Source organism: Notamacropus eugenii, chromosome 2, assembly GCF_028372415.1.
Source record: "Notamacropus eugenii isolate mMacEug1 chromosome 2, mMacEug1.pri_v2, whole genome shotgun sequence".
Taxonomy (NCBI): Eukaryota; Metazoa; Chordata; class Mammalia; order Diprotodontia; family Macropodidae; genus Notamacropus; species Notamacropus eugenii.
In genome coordinates, this window is record NC_092873.1 from 326,457,488 (window position 1) to 326,481,084 (window position 23,597).

The 23,597-nt window shown below is 38.7% G+C and overlaps 1 long non-coding RNA gene across 1 annotated transcript; it reads right to left on the reverse strand.

The window, feature by feature from the left end:
* Nucleotides 1-22,099: 22,099 nt before the first annotated feature.
* Nucleotides 22,100-22,533, reverse strand: LOC140528004 (uncharacterized). Its single transcript, XR_011975017.1, has 2 exons — nucleotides 22,447-22,533; nucleotides 22,100-22,177 (listed from the first exon to the last, which is right to left on the reverse strand). It is a non-coding gene; the product is annotated as an uncharacterized lncRNA (long non-coding RNA).
* Nucleotides 22,534-23,597: the final 1,064 nt, after the last annotated feature.

Here is a 23,597-nt window from a genome sequence, read left to right on the forward strand (position 1 = left end):
ATGTCAGTGGATTGTTGTCTGTCCACATGCGCAACTTTGCTCACACAACTGGTTCTTGAACTTCTCAATGATAGTTCTTTTTAAGGCCAGGAACTCCAGCTTGTGTATTAGGGTTGGGGATTGGGAGGTGGGGGATGGAGGTTTATAAGACTCTAGTTCAGCCATCTGCCAGAAAATGTAATTGGTTTACATGACTACCTCTCTCTCTTGTTACAGGAAGACTCCAGAGCTCCTCAGGATGGTATTATTGAGGCTTACTGAGGGAGCTGGCCAAGTGTCTGAAAGTTTAGTCACATCTGTCCATTCACTGGGCTCCAAAGGGCTTAGTGATTTTTAAAACAAATCAACCTTTTTCTTTTGTCCTTCTGCTTCTGGTTCTTTTCAAACATGTAAGCACTAGTGAGATCATTAGTGGTTTAGCAATAGAAATATATTTTTTCAAATAAATTTGCCATAATAAAAGCCAAATCCTAGAAATGTCCTTAGATCTCAAAGGCTTTGTGGACTGACCAAGCCAGGAGTACTTCTCTTTTCTCTGGGTTGGTATTCACACCTTTTGGAGATACTGTGTGTGATCCACATTCTTGACATTATGAAATTGATACTTGTGATTAGAAGCTGCAGATCATTTTTCTTCTGATTTGAATCAACCCTTACTTTATCTGTCAAGAGAATTTCGAATGCAGTCCAGACAAACCAGTCTCTAACCTGGGAATGGCTGGAGAAAAACCAGAGCAAGCCAGAGGCATGTGTATCAAGAATCAAGAAGTGGTTTAATTCATTTCAGAGAGAAGAAAACACAAGTGAAAGCTCTCTTGAGTAGGAGAGCTTTAGAATTTTGGCAGTGCTTATATATACATACTGGGCTAGTCTGTGACATAATCATTTTTAGGTCTTGAGTTACTGTTCCCATAGGTCCTGTGGGAACAATATTGTCCCAAGTCTTGGGCATTGGGTTTACTTTTGTGGGGTATAGAACCAGAGTTCTGTTACAGGAACAGTCGAATAACAAGCAACAGGAATTGTGAGCCTTTCAGGGACATAATGGATGTTGGCTCTCAGGTCCCTGGGAAACAGGGAGTGAATACCTCATGCAATACATTTTGCCAGAGGGTGAGATCATCCAGAACACAAAGGACTGTTGTTACGACAAGCTCAGGGCACAGCCTGCTTGCTGAGCCTCAGCTTTGGAAAACAGGATATTTCCAAAATATTTTGACACATCAGCCTTTCCTTGTGATCTTTCTGCATCTTCCCAAAGACAAATATGTCATCCAGGTACACCACCATTCCAGGTAGTTTGTAACTCCAATTACTTACTCCATGAATGGATAGTGGAAAGTACCCCCTGAGATGCTTTGGAGCGTACACTTAAATTGGTTGAATATCCAGAGGAGTCTATGGTCCCACTCTCCATCTCCTGCTATACAACCCTGGTACATATCTAGTTAAACCTGACTACTGAAGCTCTCCAGCAAGCTTGCTGATGTGGCATAGTTACAGTTCAACCTTCCTCATCTTGAGTAAGCTTTCCTGGTTAATTTTTTAGAATGTACCTCCTTTTCGTTACTGCATCATGGCTTCTCCATCTTATCAACTCACTCTTGACACGACAGTGCGTCAGCTTACCCTTTGTTTGAGTCTTTGACCGGAAAGTATATTGCATGTTGCCCTGTGGGACAATGGACTAAGGGAGATTGTATCTGTCCAAACTCTCCTGTGCTATCCTTGACTGTGAGTATCAATAAACCATTTTAACCCATTTCAGTGTCAATACCTATCATTCACCAAAACTCCCAGTTAGCTATTTTATCATTTCCATTCTGCAAAATGGAATCAACTCTGAAACTCACTCCTTCTCAGCACCTTTTGCCTTGAGACCCCCCCTTTTCTCTGCTTGGGGGAAGTGGGGGTGGAGGGAAGGTACCTACCATCTCCTTCTCCCCCTATCATTCCCCACCAACTTTTCAGCTTCTTTTTATGTCTCTCCCATTAGAGAATGAGCGCCTTGAGGTCCAGAACTGTCTTATGGATCTTTGTGTATTTCCTTGTATCCCTCAACACTTAGCACATACAGTACCTTAGGCTTAGTAAATGTTTATTGAGTCTCAGATTCTGACTACGTGAAATTTGCATGGCATTGCTAAATCTAACTGGGCAGAAAAAAGAAATCTCTTTGTTTTCTTCTGCCATAGTAACTGGGTAGTAACTATGCATGAATCCTGCACTGGTTGTCTAACAGAGAGTTCAGAGCATCTCTAGCTCTTATCAGGGTGTTCTGTTCTGCTTTCATTCTCTTGTTCAAAACCCAGAAATTTACATGCATTTATATCTTTTTTCTTCCTTCCTTCCTTCTTTATCTCTCCCTCTTTCTCTTTCTTTCCTTCTTCCTTCCTTCCTGTTCCTCTCTATCCACTGTACCACCTAGCTGCCCCACAATTGCATCTTTCAATTATTTCTTCTGTACCACTTCTATAGGAGGAGCATATGAAATGCCATGATGCCCTGTGATGGTGCCATTGACTGGCAGGTTAAATCCATCATTGTTAAAGGAATCTTCCTAGATCGTTCCCAAAATGGTTGGAAGCTGGTTAGCTGGATCTGGTGGGTACTGTTCACACTTTGAGAATACACTTGCCTTCTCACTGAGCAGCTGCCTTAACTGATGGAGGATCAACAAAATTGAATTTCCCAGGATTTACTTTGAAGATTAAAAAGCAAATGCTTTTGTCATGGTTACTGTTATCATTTGTCTCTGTTCTCCTGTAGATCTCTGTACTAGCTGTAAGATGGTCAAAGTGTACAGGTATTCAGTTCTAGTCAATTATTTAAAGTATCCTACTAGTATCTTGAACAACCTAGAACTGATTCCAGTCAATGCTAATACTCCATTAATAGGTAGTGAGTCTGGACATGCCAGAGGCCCAGTGTCTACTGTATTCAACTTCCTGGGGAAATTTCTAACATATCCCAGATTTGAGTAGTTTTCATCCTTCAGTCCTCTAAGTCCAAGCCCATTCAAAAGGTATTATTTTCTCAGATTTTTCTTATAGAATAATTGTAATACAATGGTTACTTCAAACAACAGAACATTCTACATGTGCAATCTTCACTGCTACCTCTGTATGGAGTCCTACAAATTCAGGTACACTAGACCCGTAAGAAGTCAATGATTAAGTAAGTATTTGGGGTTTTGTATCACTATTTACTTATTTATTTTAAACATTCTTTTCTTTTTAAATTTTGAGTTCCAAATTCTTTCCCTCACTCCTACTCCTCCCCCACTTACTGAGAAGGCAAGCAAAATGATATCAATTATGCAATTGATACATATATATATGTCAATTATACATATGAAATCATGCAAAACCTTTCCATATTAGCCATACTGCAAAAAAAAGACCAAAAAAAAAGCAAAAAAATTATACTTCAATTTGTATTCAGAATTCATCAGTATTCTCTCTGGAGGTGGTTAGTAATTTTTTCATTTTGAGTCCTTTTAGAATTGTCTTGACTCACTGTACTAACCAGAGTAGCCAAGTCTTTCGCAGTTGATCATCTTTACAACATTGCTGTCAACTGTTCACAATGATCTCCTGATTCTTCTCATTTCACTTTGCATCAGTTCATACAGATCTTGCCATGTTTTTAACCCCCTGCTTGTCATTTCTAATAGCATAATAGTACTCCATCACAAACATAAGTCACAACTTGTTTAGTGATTCCTCAATTGATGAGCATCCTCCTCAATTTCTAATTCTTTGCCACCACAAAAGAGATTGCAATAAACATTTTCTTTTTCCTTTTTCTTTCAGCTTTTTGGGTTACAGATCTAGTAGTGTATTTCTGGGTCAAAGGGCATGACCACAGTTTTATAGCCTTTTCAGAATGGCTGGACTAGTTGCCACTCCACCAACACTTTACAAGTAAATAAATAAAATAATAAATGATAATATAATAGGTAAAATAAGTAGTGTACTTATTTTCTCACATCTGCTCCAGCATTTGTCACTTCTGATAGTTGTGAAGTGTTACCTCAGAGTTGTTTTAATTTGCATTTCTCTAATCAACAGTGGTTTAGAGTAATTTTTCACATGACTATAGATAGTTTTGATTCTTTTGTCTGAAAACTGCCTATTCACATCCTTTGACCATTTATCAACTAGAGAATGGCTTTTATTTTTATAAATCTAACGCAGTGCTCTATATATTTGAGAAATGAGGCCTTTATCAGAGAGACTTACTGTAAAAATATTTTTGATATTACCTCATTGTCTATGCAAAATCTAGTTTCCATGCTTATCTATACTTTTGATTTGTCTGAGATCATGATTGCTACTCTTGCTGAAGCATTATAGATCGTGCTCCAGGTCTTTATTTTAACTCTGCATGTGTCTTTTTATTTCAAGTGTATCTCTTGTAAACAATATCCATTCTACTATCCACTTCCATTTTATGGATGAACTTATTATATTCACAGTGACAATTACTAACTGGGTATCTCCCTCCATTCTGTTTTCTCCTGTTTATGTTTCTCTCTCTTTTCTTTTTTTATCCCATCCCTCCTCAAAGATCTGTTTTGCTTCTGACCACTGCCTCCCTTAGTCTATCCTCCCCTTTATCACCTTGGGTCCTCTTTTTCTTTTTCCCTTTGCCTCATATTTCTTTATTGAGTAAGATAATGTGAGAAATAATCCATTTGGGCCCCTACTGTATTTCAAACAGTTTAATATACTACATGAATCATATAGGGATAGACAGGTTCTTATAGTGGGTCACAAACTTCAATATAATGTTCACTACTTGTTTACCAAGTTAAGAGATTCACTTGTACAACCACAAGGATGCTGACAAAGATATCTCCATCTTGTTTTACTCAAACTCCATGTTCAAACCCAGCATGGGGTGGGGGATGCCTTGATGCTTTGGAAAGTCCCCCAACTTGTTTTTGTAACTTCAGACCATTCTCTCTTGTCCAACATGAGCAGATGACCATCTTATGACCACTTAGTCAGTGGAGATGGCCCATATTTCACCCAACGTATCCCCCCCTTCACTAATAGGCCATTTTGCACCCTCAAAAGCAAGGTCTATCAACCAATGAGATCCTGTATTTCACCATGCCTCTTTGGCATATTTGGAAACCCTATAAAAACAGGATACTGGAAGAAGGGGACATCTCAGGTCATGAGGAAGATCTGAGGTCCATTTCATTAGAAGGGACTATGGACCCATACCATTGGCTCAGAGCTCTGCCTCAATATCTTTTATTGTAGGTTGGACAATTGTAATCCCCACAATAGATTTATGTACCCAACTGAGAGTGTGTGTATATATATATATACGTGTGTGCGTGTATATATATTCTTCCCTCTTTTCAAAGAGGGAATAACAATTTTAATGAGAGTGAGGTTAAAGTATTACCTTCCATCTTCCCCCTTACTTTCCCCTCCACTGTAAAAACTCTTCCTTGTTCACCATTTTTTAATGTGAGAAAATTTTCCCCATTCCACCACTCCCTTCCCCCTTCTCCCAGTGCATCTCTCTTTTTCACTACTTCATTTTTTTTTAGATCATCCTAACATAATAGACTCACACACATGTCCACTGTCTATGTGAACTCCTTCAAACTGACATAATAATAATAATAATAATAGTCTTAGGAGTTACATGTATCATCTTCCCATATAAGAATGTAAACAGTTTAATGTTATTGAGTCTCTTAGGATTACTCTTTTATGCTTACCTCTGTTTCTCTCAAGTGTTGTGTTTGAATGTCAAATTTTCTATTTAGCTCTGGTCTTTTCATCAGGAATGTTTGAAAGTCTTCTATTTCATTAAATGTTCATTTTTTCCCCTGAAAGATTATACTCAGTTTTTCTGGGTAGGTTATTCTTGGTCATAATCCTAGTTCCTTTGTCTTCTGAAATATCATATTGCAACCTCTCTGTTTCTTTAATGTGGAAGCTGCTAAATGTTGTGTAATCTTGACTGTGGCTCCACAATATTTTAGTGGTTTCTTTCTTGCTGCCTGAATAATTTCTCCTTGACCTAGGTGCTCTAGAATTTGACCATAATATTGCTTGGAGTTTTCATTTTGGGATCTTTCAGAAGGTGTTTGGTGGATTCTTTCCATTTCTATTTTACTCCCTACAACAAAGATATCAGGGCAGTTTTCCTTTATAATATCTTAAAATATCATGTCTAGGCTCTTTTTTCAATCATGGCTTTCAGGTAATCTTAAATTATCTCTTCTTGAACTATTTTCCAAGTCAGTTGTTTTTCCAACAAGATTTTCCACATTTTCTTCTATTTTTTTCACTCTTTTGACTTTATTTTATTTTTTCTTAATATCTCATGGATTCATTAGCTTCCACTTGCCCAATTCAAATTTGTAAGGAATTATTTTTTTAGTGAGTTTTTGTACCTTTTGTTCCATTTGGCTAATTCTGCTTTTTAAGAAGTTCTTTTTTCTTCTTTTTTAAAATTTATTTATTTACTTTTAGTTTTCAACATTCATTTTCACAAGATTTTGAGTTCCATATTTTCTCCCCATTTCTTCCCTCCTCCCACCCCAAGACACCGTGCATTCTGATTACCCCTTTCCCCAATCTGCCCTCCCTCCTATCACACCCCTCCCTTGCTTTATCTCCATCTCCTCTATTTTCTGTAGGGCAAGATAGATTTCTATACTCCATTACCTGTATTTCTTATTTCCTATTTGCATGTAAAAATAATTTTTAACATTCATTTTTAAAACTTTGAATTCCAACTTCTCTCCCTTCCTCCCTCCCCACCCAACCCCACTGAGAAGGCAAACAATTCAATATAGGTTATGCATGTGTCATTATGCAAAAGACTTCCATAAAAGTCACGTTGTGAAAGACTAACTATATTTCAAGAAGTTCTTTTCTTCAGTAAATTTTTGTGCCTCTTTTATCATTAGGCCAATCTGCTTTTTAAGATGTTATTTTCTTCAGCATATTTTTTAACAAATGGTTAATTTTTTAAAAATTTTTCTTGCATTGTTCATTTCTTTTCCCAGTTTTTTCTTCACCACTTTCATTGACACTTGTTGGGTTTTAATTAGGATTTTTCTTTGAGGCTTTCTTTGCTTGTAGCTACTTTCACATTGTTATCTTCTTCTGGGATTATGTTTTGATCTTCTCTGGCACTGTAGTAGCTCTTCCTGCTCTTTTTTTTGATTGCCAGTCTTTCCAGTCTATTTTTTGACTTTGAACCTTATGTTAAAGTTGGGCTTTGCCCACCTGGGGATGGGAAGGCACTGTCCTAAGCTTCAGGCTTTTTTTGTACTGTTGTTTTCAGAGCTACTCTTGGGGTCTGCAAGTTTTTAGGATTTCCGCAGTGATATGACCTGGGGAAAATGTGTTCATTGCTCTCTTGATCTGTGTCTGGGCTTTACCCAAAAAGGGCCCCTGCTTCGTTGTAGACCACAAGCACTCTTCTCCATCCTGGAACTGTGACCCAGAGTACATGTGGGAAATAGAGTTGTCAATCAGTTGCTGCTGCACTCAGTGCCAGCAAAGTGTCCCCTGTAATCTCTTTTTGATCAGTTGTTTCACCCTTTCTGAATCTGAACTGAGAGCTCCCAAAGCTGCTGTAGCTTCTGTTACAGTCACCACCAAGGCCCAGTACTAATGCTGCCACTGCCTGGGCTTTTGTCTGGCTCCTACTCCAGTGTCACAGACCTCTCCTGCTAATCTCCTGGGTTGTCTTAGGCTGGAAAAATGTATCACCATAACCTTTTGCTGGCTCTGCAGTTCCAAAATTTGATTTTAAGGATTTATTTTAAAGTTGTTTGGGAGAATTCAGCTGGGCTGCTGCCTCGAATTTGCCATCTTGGCTCTGCTTCAAATGATTATCTTGATTACTATTTGAGGACGTGGGTTAACTTTCCCTGGCCTTGTTTCCTTTTCCTGGCCTTGTCTGTCTCCTTTTCCTGGCCATTTCTCCTTTTCCCAGTGCTGGTTCTGTGGACTTCAGTTCTGTATTACCAAAGTTCCATTCTCTTTATTAATGCAACCAACCAACCTGCTACTACTGACTACTTTTTCCATATTTTCCAATTGAGGGAAAATTCTGCCTTTCTGATTGTCTTCTAATAGTAATATTTATTCATGTGTAAGACTTTAAGATCTCCATTCTTTTATCCCATTACCTTGTCCATGGTTCATGAGCATCCTTGAGAGCTTCTGCCTTTGACTGTCAATATCCAGTGTGTTTGCCTTGTATCAACTTTGCAATTGCATTCCATTATGTGGATTAATTCTATCAGTTCTTCAAAATCTGGCTGGTTTTGTATAAGAACTTTCTCCACTGTCCAACTGAGTTCTCATTATTTCATGGCATATGAGGTGACTGTACTTTCAGTTCAGTATGATTGTATTGTCTCCTTCAGGCCTTATTGCAGGCATCTGAGTCTTTGTAATATGGAATTCACAGAAATCACAAAATTGGAGAGATTTTCCCAGCTCTGTATTGAAGTGCAGGATTCAATGAATGCAGCATACACTTGGTCGGCTGTTTTACTGCCAAGGAAATACTTCTTGCCAATCGTGTTGTTACAAACACATAGGTACAGTCTATGAGGCTTCTATGAATTTCCCAACATTGTTGGGAAGATCTGGGCCCTCCCAGAGACAATTCCAATCTTAAGTCAGAAGCATCCTTCCACTCTGATATATCTAACCTTAGTTTTGCCCCAGATAGTTTTTCTTTGTTTGACTCAGAGATCATAGCTTTAGTCCTATTCACAGGAGAGCTTCTTCTTTCTGGTACAGTGGACTTAGTTTCTGTCTTACCCATGGGTGAACTATGTCTTTCTCCTATAGTACACCTAGATTTGGCCCTTCTCCTAAGTGAGCTATTCATTTTTTAATCTAAATTATTTCTGATATTTGATCTAAATTATTCAATCTCCTTGCTTCTTTCATAGTGAAGATCCCTCTTTGAACTCACTATCCCAAACCCCACAGCAGGTGTGAATCAGATCAACAAAAGATAGTTGACGACTTCTTCCCTTAAAGTTCCAGTCATAATGCTAAGGGCTTGGGGGTATTTTTCTAATACTAATACTTATGAGCCTCTATTAGTGTGCTCCCCCTCGATTACCAGCCAATCAGATTCACTGAATGTTTAGAAAATATGCATTACATTCCCCAATTGATAAATGGTCAAAGGATATGAACAGGCAATTTTCAGAGGAAGAAATTAAAGCTATCTATAATCATATGAAAAAATGCTCTAAATCACTATTGGTTAGAGAGATGCAAATCAAAACAACTCTGAGGTACCACATCACACCTATAAGATTGGCAAACATGACAGAACAAGAAAATGATAAATGCTGGAGAGGATGTGGGAGAGTTGGAACACTAATTCATTGTTGGTGGAGCTGCGAGCGCATCCAACCATTCTGGAGAGCAATTTGGAACTATGCCCAAAGGGTTACAAAAATGTGCATACACTTTGACCCAGCAATATCGCTACTAGGACTATATCCCCAAGAGGTCATAAAAATGGGAAAGGGTCCCACATGTACAAAAATATTTATAGCAGCACTCTATGTAGTTGCCAAAAACTGGAAGTCAAGGGGATGTCCATCAATTGGGGAATGGCTGAATAAATTATGGTATATGAATGTAATGGAGTACTATTGTGCCATAAGAAATGATGAACAAGAAGACTTCAGAGAGGCCTGGAAGGACTTATATGACCTGATGCTGAGTGAAAGGAGCAGAACCAGGAGAACTTTATGCACAGCAACAACCACAGTGTGTGAGAGTTTTTTCTGCTAGACTTACATTTTTGTAATAACACAAGAACTTCTTACCAAAAAAAAAAAAAATCCCAATGGAGGATCTCAAGGCAAAATGCCTGCCACACTCAGAGAGAGAAATATGGAAGTCACTCACATATTGTAGCAGATCATGTTTGTGTATGTGTATGTGTTTGTGTATCATGTTCTGATTTGTTATATGATTTCTTTCATTTATCTTAGTCTGACTACATAGCATGACTATAGTGAAAATATACTCAATAGGAAAGTATATGTAGAATCTATACAGAATTGTATGCAGTCGTGGGGAGGGAGGGGGGTAGTGGGGAGTAGGTGGGAAGGGATAAAATCGCAATTCTATGGCAGTGATTGTTAAACATTACAAAATAAAAAAAAAAAAAGAAAATATGCATTAATGAGGCAGCTAGATGGTGCAGCTGTCCCCAGAGCACCAGTCCTGGAGTCAGTAAGACCTGAGACCAAATCTGGCCCCAGATATTAATTAGCTATATGACCCTGGGCAAGTTATTTAACCCCAATTGCCTCCCCCCAAAAATATGTGTATTTACTAAAATGGTATAAGAACAGCTGGTATCCAAACATCTCCCTAAACAAAGAACATTCAAGTGCTTTCAGAGTCCCAGGAAGAGTGGGTTCAAACTTAGAGAGCTCATGGGTCAAAGGAGTATATTTAGCACTCCTGATTTTTGGAAGTCTTTTCTTCTCTTCGTGTAATCCTCATGAAATCTCCCATTAGGTCTAACTTTCTGCTGAGCTCTGAAGCTGCTTTTCTTTGGTGTAGCTAGTTTCACCTCAAAGTGCCTCTCAGTTCCTGATGTGGATGTTGCTAAAGGGGACTTTTACTGAGGGACACTGCTTCCTGTTCTAAAGAATCCTGCTACTGAAGCCAATGGGCACAGCAGAACTTCAAAGTTCACATGGTCATTATCTAGTCCAGAACTTCTTTAAAAAAAAAAATTCATTTATTTATTTTTAGTTTTTTAGTTTTCATTTCATTTCATTTAGTATTTTTAGTTTTCAACATTCACTTCTTCCCTCTTCTCTTCCTTCTGCCCTCCTGTATAGGTATAAGAGGTCTGTGTATTGAAGCATTGCTCATCTAGTCTCTTGAACAACCCCTTATTTTTGGAAGGAGGTATATAGATTAGTTCCCAATAGTATCTCCTACTGTCAGTGTATCTGGTATTTTAAAATTATCCAATAGATTTTCTATTTCACAGAGTGTTGACTAAATGGTTTGCTACAAATTACCTTGCAGTTTCCCAGTTCTTTGACCTTTCTTTTCAATGTCCTTTTTTTGTTGTTGATTATGCCTACTTCTAAAATCAGAAGAAATCTGAATTTCCAGGTAAATCAATAGATTGATTAATTGTGGGAAATATTCAGTAAAACACAATAAAGAAGTAAACTACTCATACTACATTTACTAAAATGATACAATGTAGCAATTATCAATAAAACTAACATATAAATTGGTAAAGTGGAAGCATACTGTAAGGCCTCCATCCTCCCCACCTCTGTTTCCTCTTTAAACTACACATCACAAAATACTATTGGGACTCTTTATTTGTTAAACTTCTCTAAATTGATTATAAATAAATTTATACAAATTGGTTTATGTTTTGATACAAATAAATTATATTAATTTAAATTTATTGATTAAAAATAATACTATAGTCTAAAATACTTAGGCTAACTGAATAAGAAATCTTATCAGTCTTTTTTTAAATATCAGTTCTGAAAAATGTCCTGCACTGAAATCTTTTTTATAACATTCCTGTTGAAGGTGTAGCTAGCTTTTTTAATTTTTTATTTTAAATTTGAACACCCATAAAAAATTTCCATATACAGAGCAAAATATAAAAAGAAAACTTTGAATATGAGGCATGTAGCCTGTGTAAGATGGTGGTGGCACATGCTTAATAATCCTATCATCTCATTTGAAACATGGATCAATCAAGAGCTGAGGCAGTGCTAATTCCATCTCCTCCTTTGAAACAAGATTGTCTTTCTATTATATGGAAATTGCTTACTTCTGTCCATAAAAAGCAGAACATAAATCAAATCCAACATGTGTTGCCTTGGTGTATTAGTAATTTCTTTGTGTCTGAGTTTTTCTGAGTTTGCTGTAACTGATGAGAGCTTTATGGCCTAACCTAGATTTCTTTTAATAATCTAGTGAGACTAGCTTGGATATTGAGGGTGGGGCCCTTTGCCCATTTGGCTGTCACTGAGGGTCTACTCTGATTTTGCAGCTGGTACTTGGGCCTTTGTCCAATGGTGGATCAGAGTAGGTTAGTCAACTGTGAACTGTTTGGTAAATTAAACTCCCCAAACTCATAGGGGATAAAGAGAATTAAGTCCAGAATTCAAACTTTGATTTTTTTTCTTATTTGTGCGTGAAGAAATGGAAACTGCATGCAGGAAGAGCTAGTGAGTACAGGTTCTTTCCCAACATTAGGCTGTTCAGGATCAGAAAAATTTAAGGGAGTGCTAGTATCAATATGTAATTAGAGCAGAGTAAACCTCCTGCTGACTCTCTGCTGACATTAGGCAAGCTATTAAAAGCTTGGGGGAAGGGAAAATTGCTAGGAAATCAGGACTATTCAAGCCTCATTTCCAAAACTTGAGCAGTAGAGCTCAGTTTGGAGAATTGTATAAACAAAATTGGCCATATAAATAAATACAGGACCTTTGATTATTGCCAACTGCATATTTTAAAAACCAAACTTGAAAAATATTGGCTTGGAGGAAAGGAAGAAACAAAGACCGTGGCACTCTTTTATAGGGAACAATTGAGAAGAAAGTAAAGATTTTTTGCAGGCCCCAAAAAGGGGCTGCCAAAGACAGAGGATAAAGGCTTTGCCTTGAGAAGTTCTCTAGTGTGCATAGGTCTTTTTACCTGGAGAACTTTGTAGGGGAACCCTTTTCCACCCATAAAAGAAATTGCTGTGAGAAAGCAAAGAAAGAAAGCTTGGAAGGTGGAGTCTCAAAACAACTCTCCTAGCTATAGGTTACCTGAGATTCTTTCTGCCTCCATAATCCTGACCACATTGGAGACTGCAGAGATAAAGAAAAAGAAGAAAATCTTTTCCCTGATTTGTACAAATTTATGGCATTATAAACTAGAGACCAAAAATTGTAACTGAAATGTAATATCTTTACCGTGGATTGCCAAATTAGGGTTTAAATTTTTTTGTAACTGCTAAAACATCTGAGTGGATTCGGGAGGCTTGCAGTTAGGATTAAGATTGAGTGCAAAAAGCACACACCTTTGTCCCTTCCTGGAGGGTGATAAATTTTATTCTAGTATGAAATGAATTTACCTACTAGAGAATAAGCAGAATTGAAGCGAATTTGAAAGGATTCAGCAGAATTTGATTGCTTAGGTAAACTAGTAGCAAAGTCACCTAAACTGAAATAGACTGGAACTTCATTAGTAAGGAGAGGTATTAAAATGACTATCAAACTGAAGGTCTACAGAGCTGTTGTGCTCAGCACAACGTGTATGCCTGTGAAACATGGACAGTCTACCAGTGCCATGCCAGGAAACTGAATTGCTTCCATTTGAACTGTCTTAGGAAGATTCTGAGGATCACTTGGCAGGATAAGGTACCAGACACTGAAGTCCTTGTTCGAACTAAACTGCCAAGCATTCAAATTATGCTTCAGAGAGCACAACTCTGATGGGTTGTTCACATTGTTCAAATGCAAAATGTACACTTGCCAAAAAGACTATTTTATGGAGAACTCACATGGTGCAGGCGTTCACAAGGTGGTCAGAAGAAGCAATACAAGGACACTCTCAAGGTCTCTCTCAAGAACTTTGGATTTGATTGTGCAACATGGGAGACACTGGCACAGGACCGCTCAGCATGGCATGCCCGCATCAGAAAAGGTGCTGTGATCTTTGAGCAAAGCAGAATTGAAACTGCACAAAGGAAACGTAGGCTGCACAAATTTGAAGTAACCACCCCAAATGTTCACACAGACTATCACACACACACCAACAGACCTGTTGGTCTGATCAGTCACAGTTGTGCACACTGAAACTTCACTTTATTTTGGTGATGTCATTTTGTTGAAAGACAACAACCACCAACCAGTAGTTAATTGGTGTTGTATAAGGAAATCTATACAGGAGAGATTCAGTGGAATGTTAGGCTAGAATATGATTGAGAAATAGGATGAGATAGACAAGAAAATAGTGAAGATAAAGAGAAGTGAGGAAGAGAATATAAAATGAAAAGTTAGTTTTAAAGTTGGTTAGTTGGTTATTGTTGGGGGACAGCTCTGGACCGGGGTCCCCCGTGAGGACCGTGAGACGCCTGAGGGTCCGAACCTGCTTACGTGGCAGGCTAGCTGGTCTAGCAAGCCACGAGGTACTGGGATGGCCCTGGTAACAGGCTGGCTCCACCCACGGGGAGGCACTTGGGAGGAGCTCACCCGCCCATGGGAGGTACGGGGGAGGAGACAGGGGATAATAAAAGGGGATGACCATGAGAGCTGGGGAGAAGAAACGGAATAAAGCTTGCTGACTGCAATTCCTTTCGGGTGCTCTGCCTGTTTATTGCCCTCCCCCAACCGGGAGAGGGACCGGAGACGTCCGAAGACCGGGGATAGGTAAGTAGAAGGCGAAGGCCCGGGAGTCGCCCCGGGCAGGTTATTGTCTTTTGTGTTGGAATATGACCAAAATGACATCACTATGTCAGGGTCAAGGTACAGTACGTCTGACTGTGGTTGATCAGACCAATATGAGCTCAGAAGGCTGTACCACAGGTTGGGCACAAATAGTCCATGTGAACATTTGGAATGATGTCTCTAAATTTGCATATTTTCTATTTCTTTGAATGTTACTGCAATTCTGCTTTGCTTATAGAGCACAGTGCTTTTTTTGATGTGGGCATATCATGCTGGGCTGTCCTGTGCCATTGTCTCCCATGTCTCATAATCCATTTCAAGATTCTTCAGAGACACCTTGGGAATGTCCTTGTATTGCTTCTTCTGACTTCAGTGTGAGTGCTTGCCTTGTGTGAGTTTTTCATAAAATAGTCTTTTAGGCAAACATATGGAGATGCATTCTTTGCAGTAAGGTTTGAATTACATTTCCCCTTGAGAAAGGACCTCAGTATCTGGTATCTTATCCTGCCAGGTGATCTTCAGAATCTTCCTGAGACAATTCAAATGGAAGAGATTCAGTTTCCTGGCATGGTGCTGGTATACTGTCCAGATTTCATAGGCATACAACAGTGAGGTCAGCACAATAGCTCTGTAGACCTTCAGTTTGGTAAAAAGTCTGAATACCTCTTCTCTTTCACACTTTCCTTAGTAGACTCCCTAACAATGAGCTAGCTCTGGCAATGCATGCATCAACCTCATCATCTATGTGTACAAATTTGGAAAGTATACTGCTAAGGTAAGTGAACTTTTCCAGAGCATTCAAAATTTCTCCATTTGCTGTAATAGATGGTTCTATATATGGATAGTATGGTGCTGGCTGGTTGAGAACCTCTGTTTGATCATTGTCCAAACTTAACACAAGTAGCAGAGAATTGATCTATACTCTTTTGCACCTCAGCTTCAAAGTTTGTAGATTTTAATCAAAGTCCATTGGAGAGATATTAAAAGAAAGGAAGTTTAGGCAAGTAGGTGAAGAGGATGATGAAGGTCAGGAGTTGGGTCATCCAAAAGAATTCAAGAGGCAGATTTTCTCCTAGTCAAGAGGACTTTATTAACACAAAAAGCAAGCAGACTAGCTTGAGGGGAGACTAGCAACTGGAGAAAAGACAGGAGCTTGCTTTTATATATATCAGCCAGGAGTGGGGTATGCTCCTACATGGACAGGTAACTACAGGGAAGGATGTCAGGAACGGGAAGCAGGTGTGTTGGGACTACAGGAAAGGGGAGGCAGGAAAGGGAAAGCAGGTGTGCAAAATAGTTCAGAGTTATGGTCACAAAACAGGGAATTTAACTTGTAACATTCAGATATATGTTCACAAACCATGAGCGTTAGTCAAGAATACAGAAAATAACAAGGTTTTCTTGTCAACAGATAGAGCCCCTGCTACTGGACAGATTTAGATTTAGGCAAAGTTCTCATTGCTGGACAGAGGTCAGTCTCATTGTAGGGAAAAGAGGAGAAAAGCTAAAGAAAGTTGTAGTCTGTTTGCATTGACTGTGAATGGAGGATTTAAAAAGTAGAGAGTCTGGAGTTTTGGAAAGAGGTTTCAGAAGGGTTTAATTCCATTGAGATAAGAAAAATATGAGACACTTTTGGGGAAATGCCTGCTAGCAATCTCAGAAAGACAATATTCTATCGTTTTACCAAATGAAAACCATAGAAATAAATTTGCAGCATGAAATTATTTGAGTACAGCATACTAGCTGTGCTTGAAGAACATTTGGAGGGCAGGTTCCAATCCTTAGAACCTCCTGGGCTACAAAGGAGAGACAGATGGGAATGTGAGAGTGCCAAATGGAGCCCGCCCTCATACCTTTGGGGTTTCCCAAGGTTAAAACTGAAGAAGAAAAAAAAGACTAGTCAGTACCACTGGGAAAGACGAAACTTGAACTTCATCCACCCTCTTAAAAAAATATCTGGGCAGGGTTGGTTAGAACACAAAGGAATTGATTTGGCTCATTAAGCAATTCTAAAGAAACTAAAAAGATTTATGGAAAGGTGAAAATGCTAACACTAATCTTTGAAAATGAGCTAACTGAAGGCACTGGACTCTGAAATTTATTAGATGTGACTTTGAGCAAGTTACTTCACCAGTTCCTTAATCTGTAAAAGGGATAATAGTGGTACCCACCTCTCAGGGTGGTTGTGAGGATTACATGATATAATAATTACAAAGAAGAGCCAAAAAAGAATTTTTCATCAAAATGTGAACTTCTTTGGCATGTGGCAGCAATATCTTTCTCATCTGTCCCTAACTCTCCACATCCATAAGAACTACTTAGTTCTTTTCTCAGGTTAACTGTTGTAATAGATTCTTAATTGTTTTTTTCAGGTTAACTGTTGTAATAGACTCTTAATTGTTTTTTCTTCCTCCAGTCAATCACCTTTCCTATCTATACATCATCCTGTTACAGAAATAATTAATTCTAATGAATTACTATAACCATAAAACTCTTTTACTCAAAATCATGAATGATTTGCCAATGCCTGCCAAAGAAAGCATAGACTCCTGACCTAGTCTTTCAAAGCCCTTCACAATCTAGTGCCAGTCTACTGTGGTAAGAAGCTGCCCTTTGTCTCCCTTACAGAGATCTCTGAGAATTATAATTTGTATAATCCAACCCAACTGCCCTAAAAGGAAGAGGAGGAATAGATCATCGGAAAGAGAGAAGTGTTTCTGCAAACCTCTGTAGGAGATAACTGCTTTTGCACATGCCCTAGGTACTGAGGGAGAAAATTAGCAAATAGCTATTGACTTAGTGTACATCAACCCAGAGCAGGAAAGAGAGACCCATTTGAGCAATTCAACAAAGAGGCATTCCTTCAGAACTTTTGTGTGGTCTGTGGGATTTGAGAGTAAAATATTTGTTGTTGAGTGGTTTCAGTTGTATCCAAACCCTTCATGACCCCATTTGGGGTTTTCTTGCAAAGATACTGGAGTGGGTCACCATTTCCTTCTCTAGCTCATTTGACAGATGAGGAAACTGAAGTAAACAGGATTATGTGACTTGCCAAGGGTCACACAGCTAGTAAGTGTCTCAGAATGGATTTGAACTCAGGGATTCCTATCTCTAGGCTCTGCAGCTGTGAAACCTAGCTGCCCCTAAGAACAATCCTGAGAAGTATCAAGGGTATCTATTAGGAATAGCACCTGTGGAGAAAAGTAACCACACAGTTAGCTAGCAACAGAGCAATGGAGTGTAGAATGCTGAGGTCCCCATTTTTCTGCTGAGACTGAATCCATCCATGATGGTACTATAGTCAGTTTCCAATTAGTGAAAATAATGAGAATCTGAGGAAAGATCACTAAGAAGGAAGCAAAGTCAGTTGAAAGACTGACTTTTACTTAAGGGATTTCTGCTGGTAAGCCTCTTCCTTTGCTTGCCATCTCTGCTTTCTTCACAGTACTAGTAGTGACCTGAGGCAATTCATAGGGGACTAGGGAGGAGAATAGGTAAGGGAGAAATTCTAAATTAAGTTTTAGGGAAAAAAGTCTTCCTTACTCAACTACTAGTAGGAAGTTTCAACATGGATATTGATAGTCCCTCAAACACTGAGGAACTATGCTTCCTCAACTTACATGTTTCATGTGACCTACTCCTGGACTCTAACTCAACTATAGGGGTCCTCCCTTTGATCTTGCATAAATGCACCACTCCTGTGTTCACAAATTCTGAAATTCTCTTGTCTAATCACAATCTGTTGTCATTCTACTTATTCGTCTGCATTGAAACCCCAAACCCTACTCTTTGTCCTTACTGCAACCTCTAAACATTTGAACTCCCAGTTTTTTCCCCATTGAAATCCCTCGATGAACCTATTTACTTCTCTTAAGTGTCTGACTCTCTTTTGCTGTCACAAATCTTGCGCTGTTAAGCCTCAGCCTTGTATTACTTCCACCATCCACTATCACTACCCCTAATGGATGAGTCCACTACAGATTTATGTCCCATAATCTAACCTAAGATCTCAATGTAGCAAGACAATCCTTTCACACCCCCCTAATCAACTCAATGGGCCACTTACTATAGCATCTTTTCTAAATTTTTGCACCCTTCCTCCAACTTCTTATGGTTCTCCCTTCCTCCACTCCTCTCCACCCTTCTCAGCTGAGAACCATGCCTCATATTTTACTGAAAAAATTAAAGTTATTCACTGAGAGCTCATCTCATCACCCAGATGCCTTCCTTCACTATTTCCTCCTTCACCCCTTCTCTTTGCTAAGGCAAATCCCTCTACATGTACAATTGGCACTATTCCATCCCATCTTTTCCAGTAGACTGTCTCCTCTATCATCCCAGTTATCTCCCTTATCTACTGGTTATTTCTCTGTTGCCTACAAACACACCCATGTTTCCCCCATCTTCAAAAAATCCTCACTTGATCACTTCAAATAGCTCTCTAAAAGGTTTATCAGTGATGTGGCCTGATGTAACAGCAAGGACCCCAGACTACACAGGAAGGCCTGCTGTACAGGTTCTTCACCTGCCTTACTAAAAGAAAAGCAACTTTTGGGGGGTCAGCAATCACTTTAATCAAGCACATATATCATTCACTTAGTTCAGGGGGAAAAGTAAGCATCCTGAACTTCAGAGAAAATACAAACAGAAATTACAAACAGAAAGACCAACAGACTGGGCTTCCGTCTGACCATAGACAATACATACATTGTTACCAGAGAGAGAAGCACCAACATCTGGGTTTTCAAAGCCCAGGAGGCCCCTTAGAGGCTACCCAGAGTCTCATGTGGCACACCAACTGTCTTCTAAAAAATAAGCCCCAAAATAAAACCTCACTTCCGAAAATACATACATTTTTCAGAGGGCATGACCCTCATGACCCAGTGCCTCATTAGAAATTAACAAAAGGTATCTGAGGCCTATTATTTGGTGGGAAAGATCTCTAACTTTTCCCTCCATCCACCATTAGCCTTACATTAACATTACACCTGCCATTACCATCATATGGGTTTTGAGTGTGAAGAGAAATTGACTTCCTGTTGATTGCATCATTTAGCATTCCTCCCCATGCCATCCCATGTATATAGTTCCCACTGAGAGCACCCAAATTTGTTGTAGTCCCCATCAAATCTGTTCCTTTTTTAATTGTCTTTAATAGTCAACTCATCTATATCTTAACAAGAAGCACAAAGGTGACAATAAATTGGAAAAATAATATTTAATTTCTTTATTTTGCTTTTATTAATTAATTTTTAGTTTTCAACATTCACTTCCACAAGATTTTGAGTTCCAAATTTCCTCCCCATCTCTCCTCTCATCCCAAGACAGTATGCATTCTGATTACCCCTTCCCCCAATCTACCCTCCCTTCTATCACTTTCCTCCACCTTTCTATTATCCTCTTCCCTTCTATTTTCCTGTTGGGCAAGATAGATTTTTATACTTCATTGCTTGTATATCTTATTTTCCAGTTGCATGTAAAAACAATTTTTAACATTTGTTTTTAAAACTTTGAGTTCCAAATGTTGAAATGGACTGGTCAATGAGAAGTCTATTGTCTCAAGAACCACTTAAAAATCACTTTAGGACACAATGAGATTCAAGTAGACTGATCAATGAAATACCATTCTAACCAAACTAACTGGGGCCCTTCTGCCCTGAATTGAACAATGGAATAATGATGTGTCTAGATTATGGGTGAAACTCTCAAATACTGTACCTGGTTACCTACAGTAGGTTTTCTATAAGAATTCTATTAGAATCCCTAACCTCTCCTGGCTAGTGGGGATCTTCCTTAAGGAGTCATTTACCTGAAATGACCATCTCCTTTGAGGGACTGCCCCCTCTCCCTGGAGGAGGGGGCGCTGTCTCTCTTGAGGAGCTGCTCTCTCCATTAAGGAGCTGCCCCACCTTTAAACTGGGCTCTCCCCAGGTAGGAGCCTGTGTGGTATATTGTGTTAGCCACAATAAATGCCTTTAATTCAAAGACAGCTGTTGAGGGCCAGGTGGAGTGTGGTTGACAAAATCAGGATAGACCTTTGGGGAACCTGTTCTTTGAGACTGTGCTCATTATCATCCAGAATGGCTCTCTATGCCCCCCCAGATGTTGCTGTCTCTGTGAGACAAACAAGAGAATTACAGAAAACAAGGGATATGTAAAATAGATGCCCTCTAGGCTCACAGTCTTTAAGATAAGACTGATTAAATCACTAGGGCAGAGACAAGCAGAATGTTACACAGGCTTGCAGTTTCTGTCTATAAATACCCTGACCCTCAGATCAATAAACGGAGTTGGTCTATCTTCTCCCGCCTCCCGCGTCTTTCTTCTTCACCACATCACCCAGCTGTGTAGGGACGTAGGGTACAGACAGCCTGAGCAAATTCTTTCAAGATGACTTTGCTTCAACATTTCCATAAGGACTTGAGTAGTATATGTTATGGAAATGATGTGTGTCTTCCAAATTTGTTAAACAACTGCTAGTGATGTTTCCCCAAAATCTGGTAAATAACTAATAAAAAGTTGTTAATGATGCTAGTTTTGATTGATAATCTCATGATCAAATCAGTTTTCCACAGGAGAAGATAAAGATTTTTAGCCCACCTCCTAATTAAACATCCACTAATTATGTGGATCTCCACTTGTCAGGAGAGATCCCTTTCAGAAGGGATTTAAGGCATTTCAGGGTCTCCTTTAGGTCTTTGTTTACTGAAACTCACTTACCATAAATTTACTGATTGGTGGCTAGCCTAATTAATAAACTGATTATTAATTACCCAGAAACTGAGAAAATTGAGGTAGACAAAGATTGAGTGACTTGCCCAGAGTCATACAGATGGTAGGTATTGATAACATTTAATATCATTTTTGGACTTTAATAAGGACCAAAGTCTGAACTAATCAATCAGACTGCTTTAGTTTGCTCTAAAAATGCCCTTTCCTGTGTCAGCAACTTCAAACACCTGTTTATGACAGGATGCCTGCAACCAGAATGGTGGGATTTTTCATATCTTGATAGGCAGAAACAGAGTAAAATGGACATCCTAGGACCTTAATTTCCAACCAGCTCTACCTTGTCAATTGTCTTGTCTCACTGTGTTTATGACTTACAACTAAGAAAATTCCTTTCTCGTGGTAAAGTGTATTTAAACCTGGTCATTCTTGTGTCATAAAGTCAGAAGTTTCCTTTTGGCTCCATGATCATGTATATGCTATATTAGTGCCCTTTCCATCTCCTTGCTAATTTCAGGCCCACTGCTTTTGCATCCATAAAGCTCCCTTTGGCGACAGAGAAGGTCTGAGTTTTTTTCCACTTTGAACCAGTTCTCCCATGTCTCTTCAACAGAATCACAAAGTGTATGTTTATGGGGAGTGGTAATGTTGTAGGATTGTTGTATCAAACGAGACAATATTTTTAAAGTGTTTGTCATGGTGCCTAGCGTATAATTAACTTTATGCAAGTGTTTATTTACTTTCTTTCCTTCTAACTTCCTGATCCTTTAGAAACCAGAATCAAACTCTCCCTTAAAAAAAGGGAGTAAGGTTTAAACTAGAGATATTTATTCATGCCCATGTGGACATACATAATGTATGGGATGACAAGATTCCCTACTTAAATTAATTACTCAGAGGTCTCTCAAAGTGATGACAGAAAGTTTATTTATTTGATTCTCGAGAAGCGGGGCAATTCCTCCACCAGGTGGTCTGGAGCAGGAAAAGCTGAAGACAAAGGAAAAGCAGTGATATATATATATAGACCCTAATGCAAATCCCTCCTCCCACCACTGACCATTATTCTCATTAGCTGAGAATATGATCTTACATTCTAGACACGAAATCTAGCCAATCCCCTTTGAAGTGAAGACATCGAAAAGTTAGTAAGTTTTATCCAATCATTGAGACCCTAATGTACTACATAGTCTATATCCTTATATGGAATTATTCCACTCTAAAAATATTGTAACCTTGAGCCTCTCAGTCTTACTTACCCTTGGGAGAAGAATTACAATCTGAGAAGTCTTCACTAAATCTGTTCCACTCACATAACCTACATAGACAAAACATATTACACACACCCTTTACACAAGGTTCCCATGGTTTTTATCGAGTAGTCTTTACCCAAGAAGTTAATGTCCTTAGGTTTATTGAACAATATTACTACTATCTGTTCCATTGGTTGACTTCTGTATTTTTTTAACCAGTAGCAAATAACTTTGATGATTATTACTTTGTAGTACAGTCTGAGATCGAGCACTGCTAGGCCTCCTGCCTTCCTATTTATTATTTTTATTTTTTTACATTATTTCTTTTGAGATTCTGGACCTTTTGTTCTCTCAGGTTAATTTTGTTATTTTTTTTCTAGCTTGCTTAAGTAATCCTTTGGGTGCAATTACAGAGAAACCTGAGAAGACTTGTATGAACTGGTTTGAAGAGAAGCAAAAGAGCCAGAAAGACACTTTATAGAGTAACAACAACATGGTAGAGAAAAACAACTTTGAAAGATTTAGGAACTCTGACAATATAATGATTGACTGTGATTCCAGAGAACATGTGATGAAACATGCCACCTACCTCCTGAGTTCAAATCCAGCCTCAGACATTTACTAATTGTGTGAACCCTGGGCAAGTCACTTCATCCTGTTTCCTCAGTTTCCTCATGTAAAATGGGTTGGAGAAGGAAAAGGCAAACCACTCCAGTATTTTTGCCAAGAAAACCCCAAATGAGGTCACAAAGAGTCAGATACAACTGAAAAATGACTGAATAACAACAACACATATACACACACACATATATATGTATATAAAGGATACACACAAAAACATACATACACATATGTGTATATATACACACATACATAAACACACATACATGTGTGTATGTAATTACAAATGCCTTTGTTTTTCTTCTCTTAAGAGCTCTGGCCCCTTGATTGGGGCATGCATTTTACCTTATACTCCTAAAGGCATCTTTTGGTACAGTGGAAAGAGCACTGGGCGCAGAAGACAAATTTGTCAAGAAGACAGATTCAAATCTGGACTTAAAATACTAGTTATGTGACTATGGCCAAGTCACTTAACCTCTACTTCAATTTTCAACTATAAAATGGGGATGATAATAGCACATACCTCCCAGGGTTAT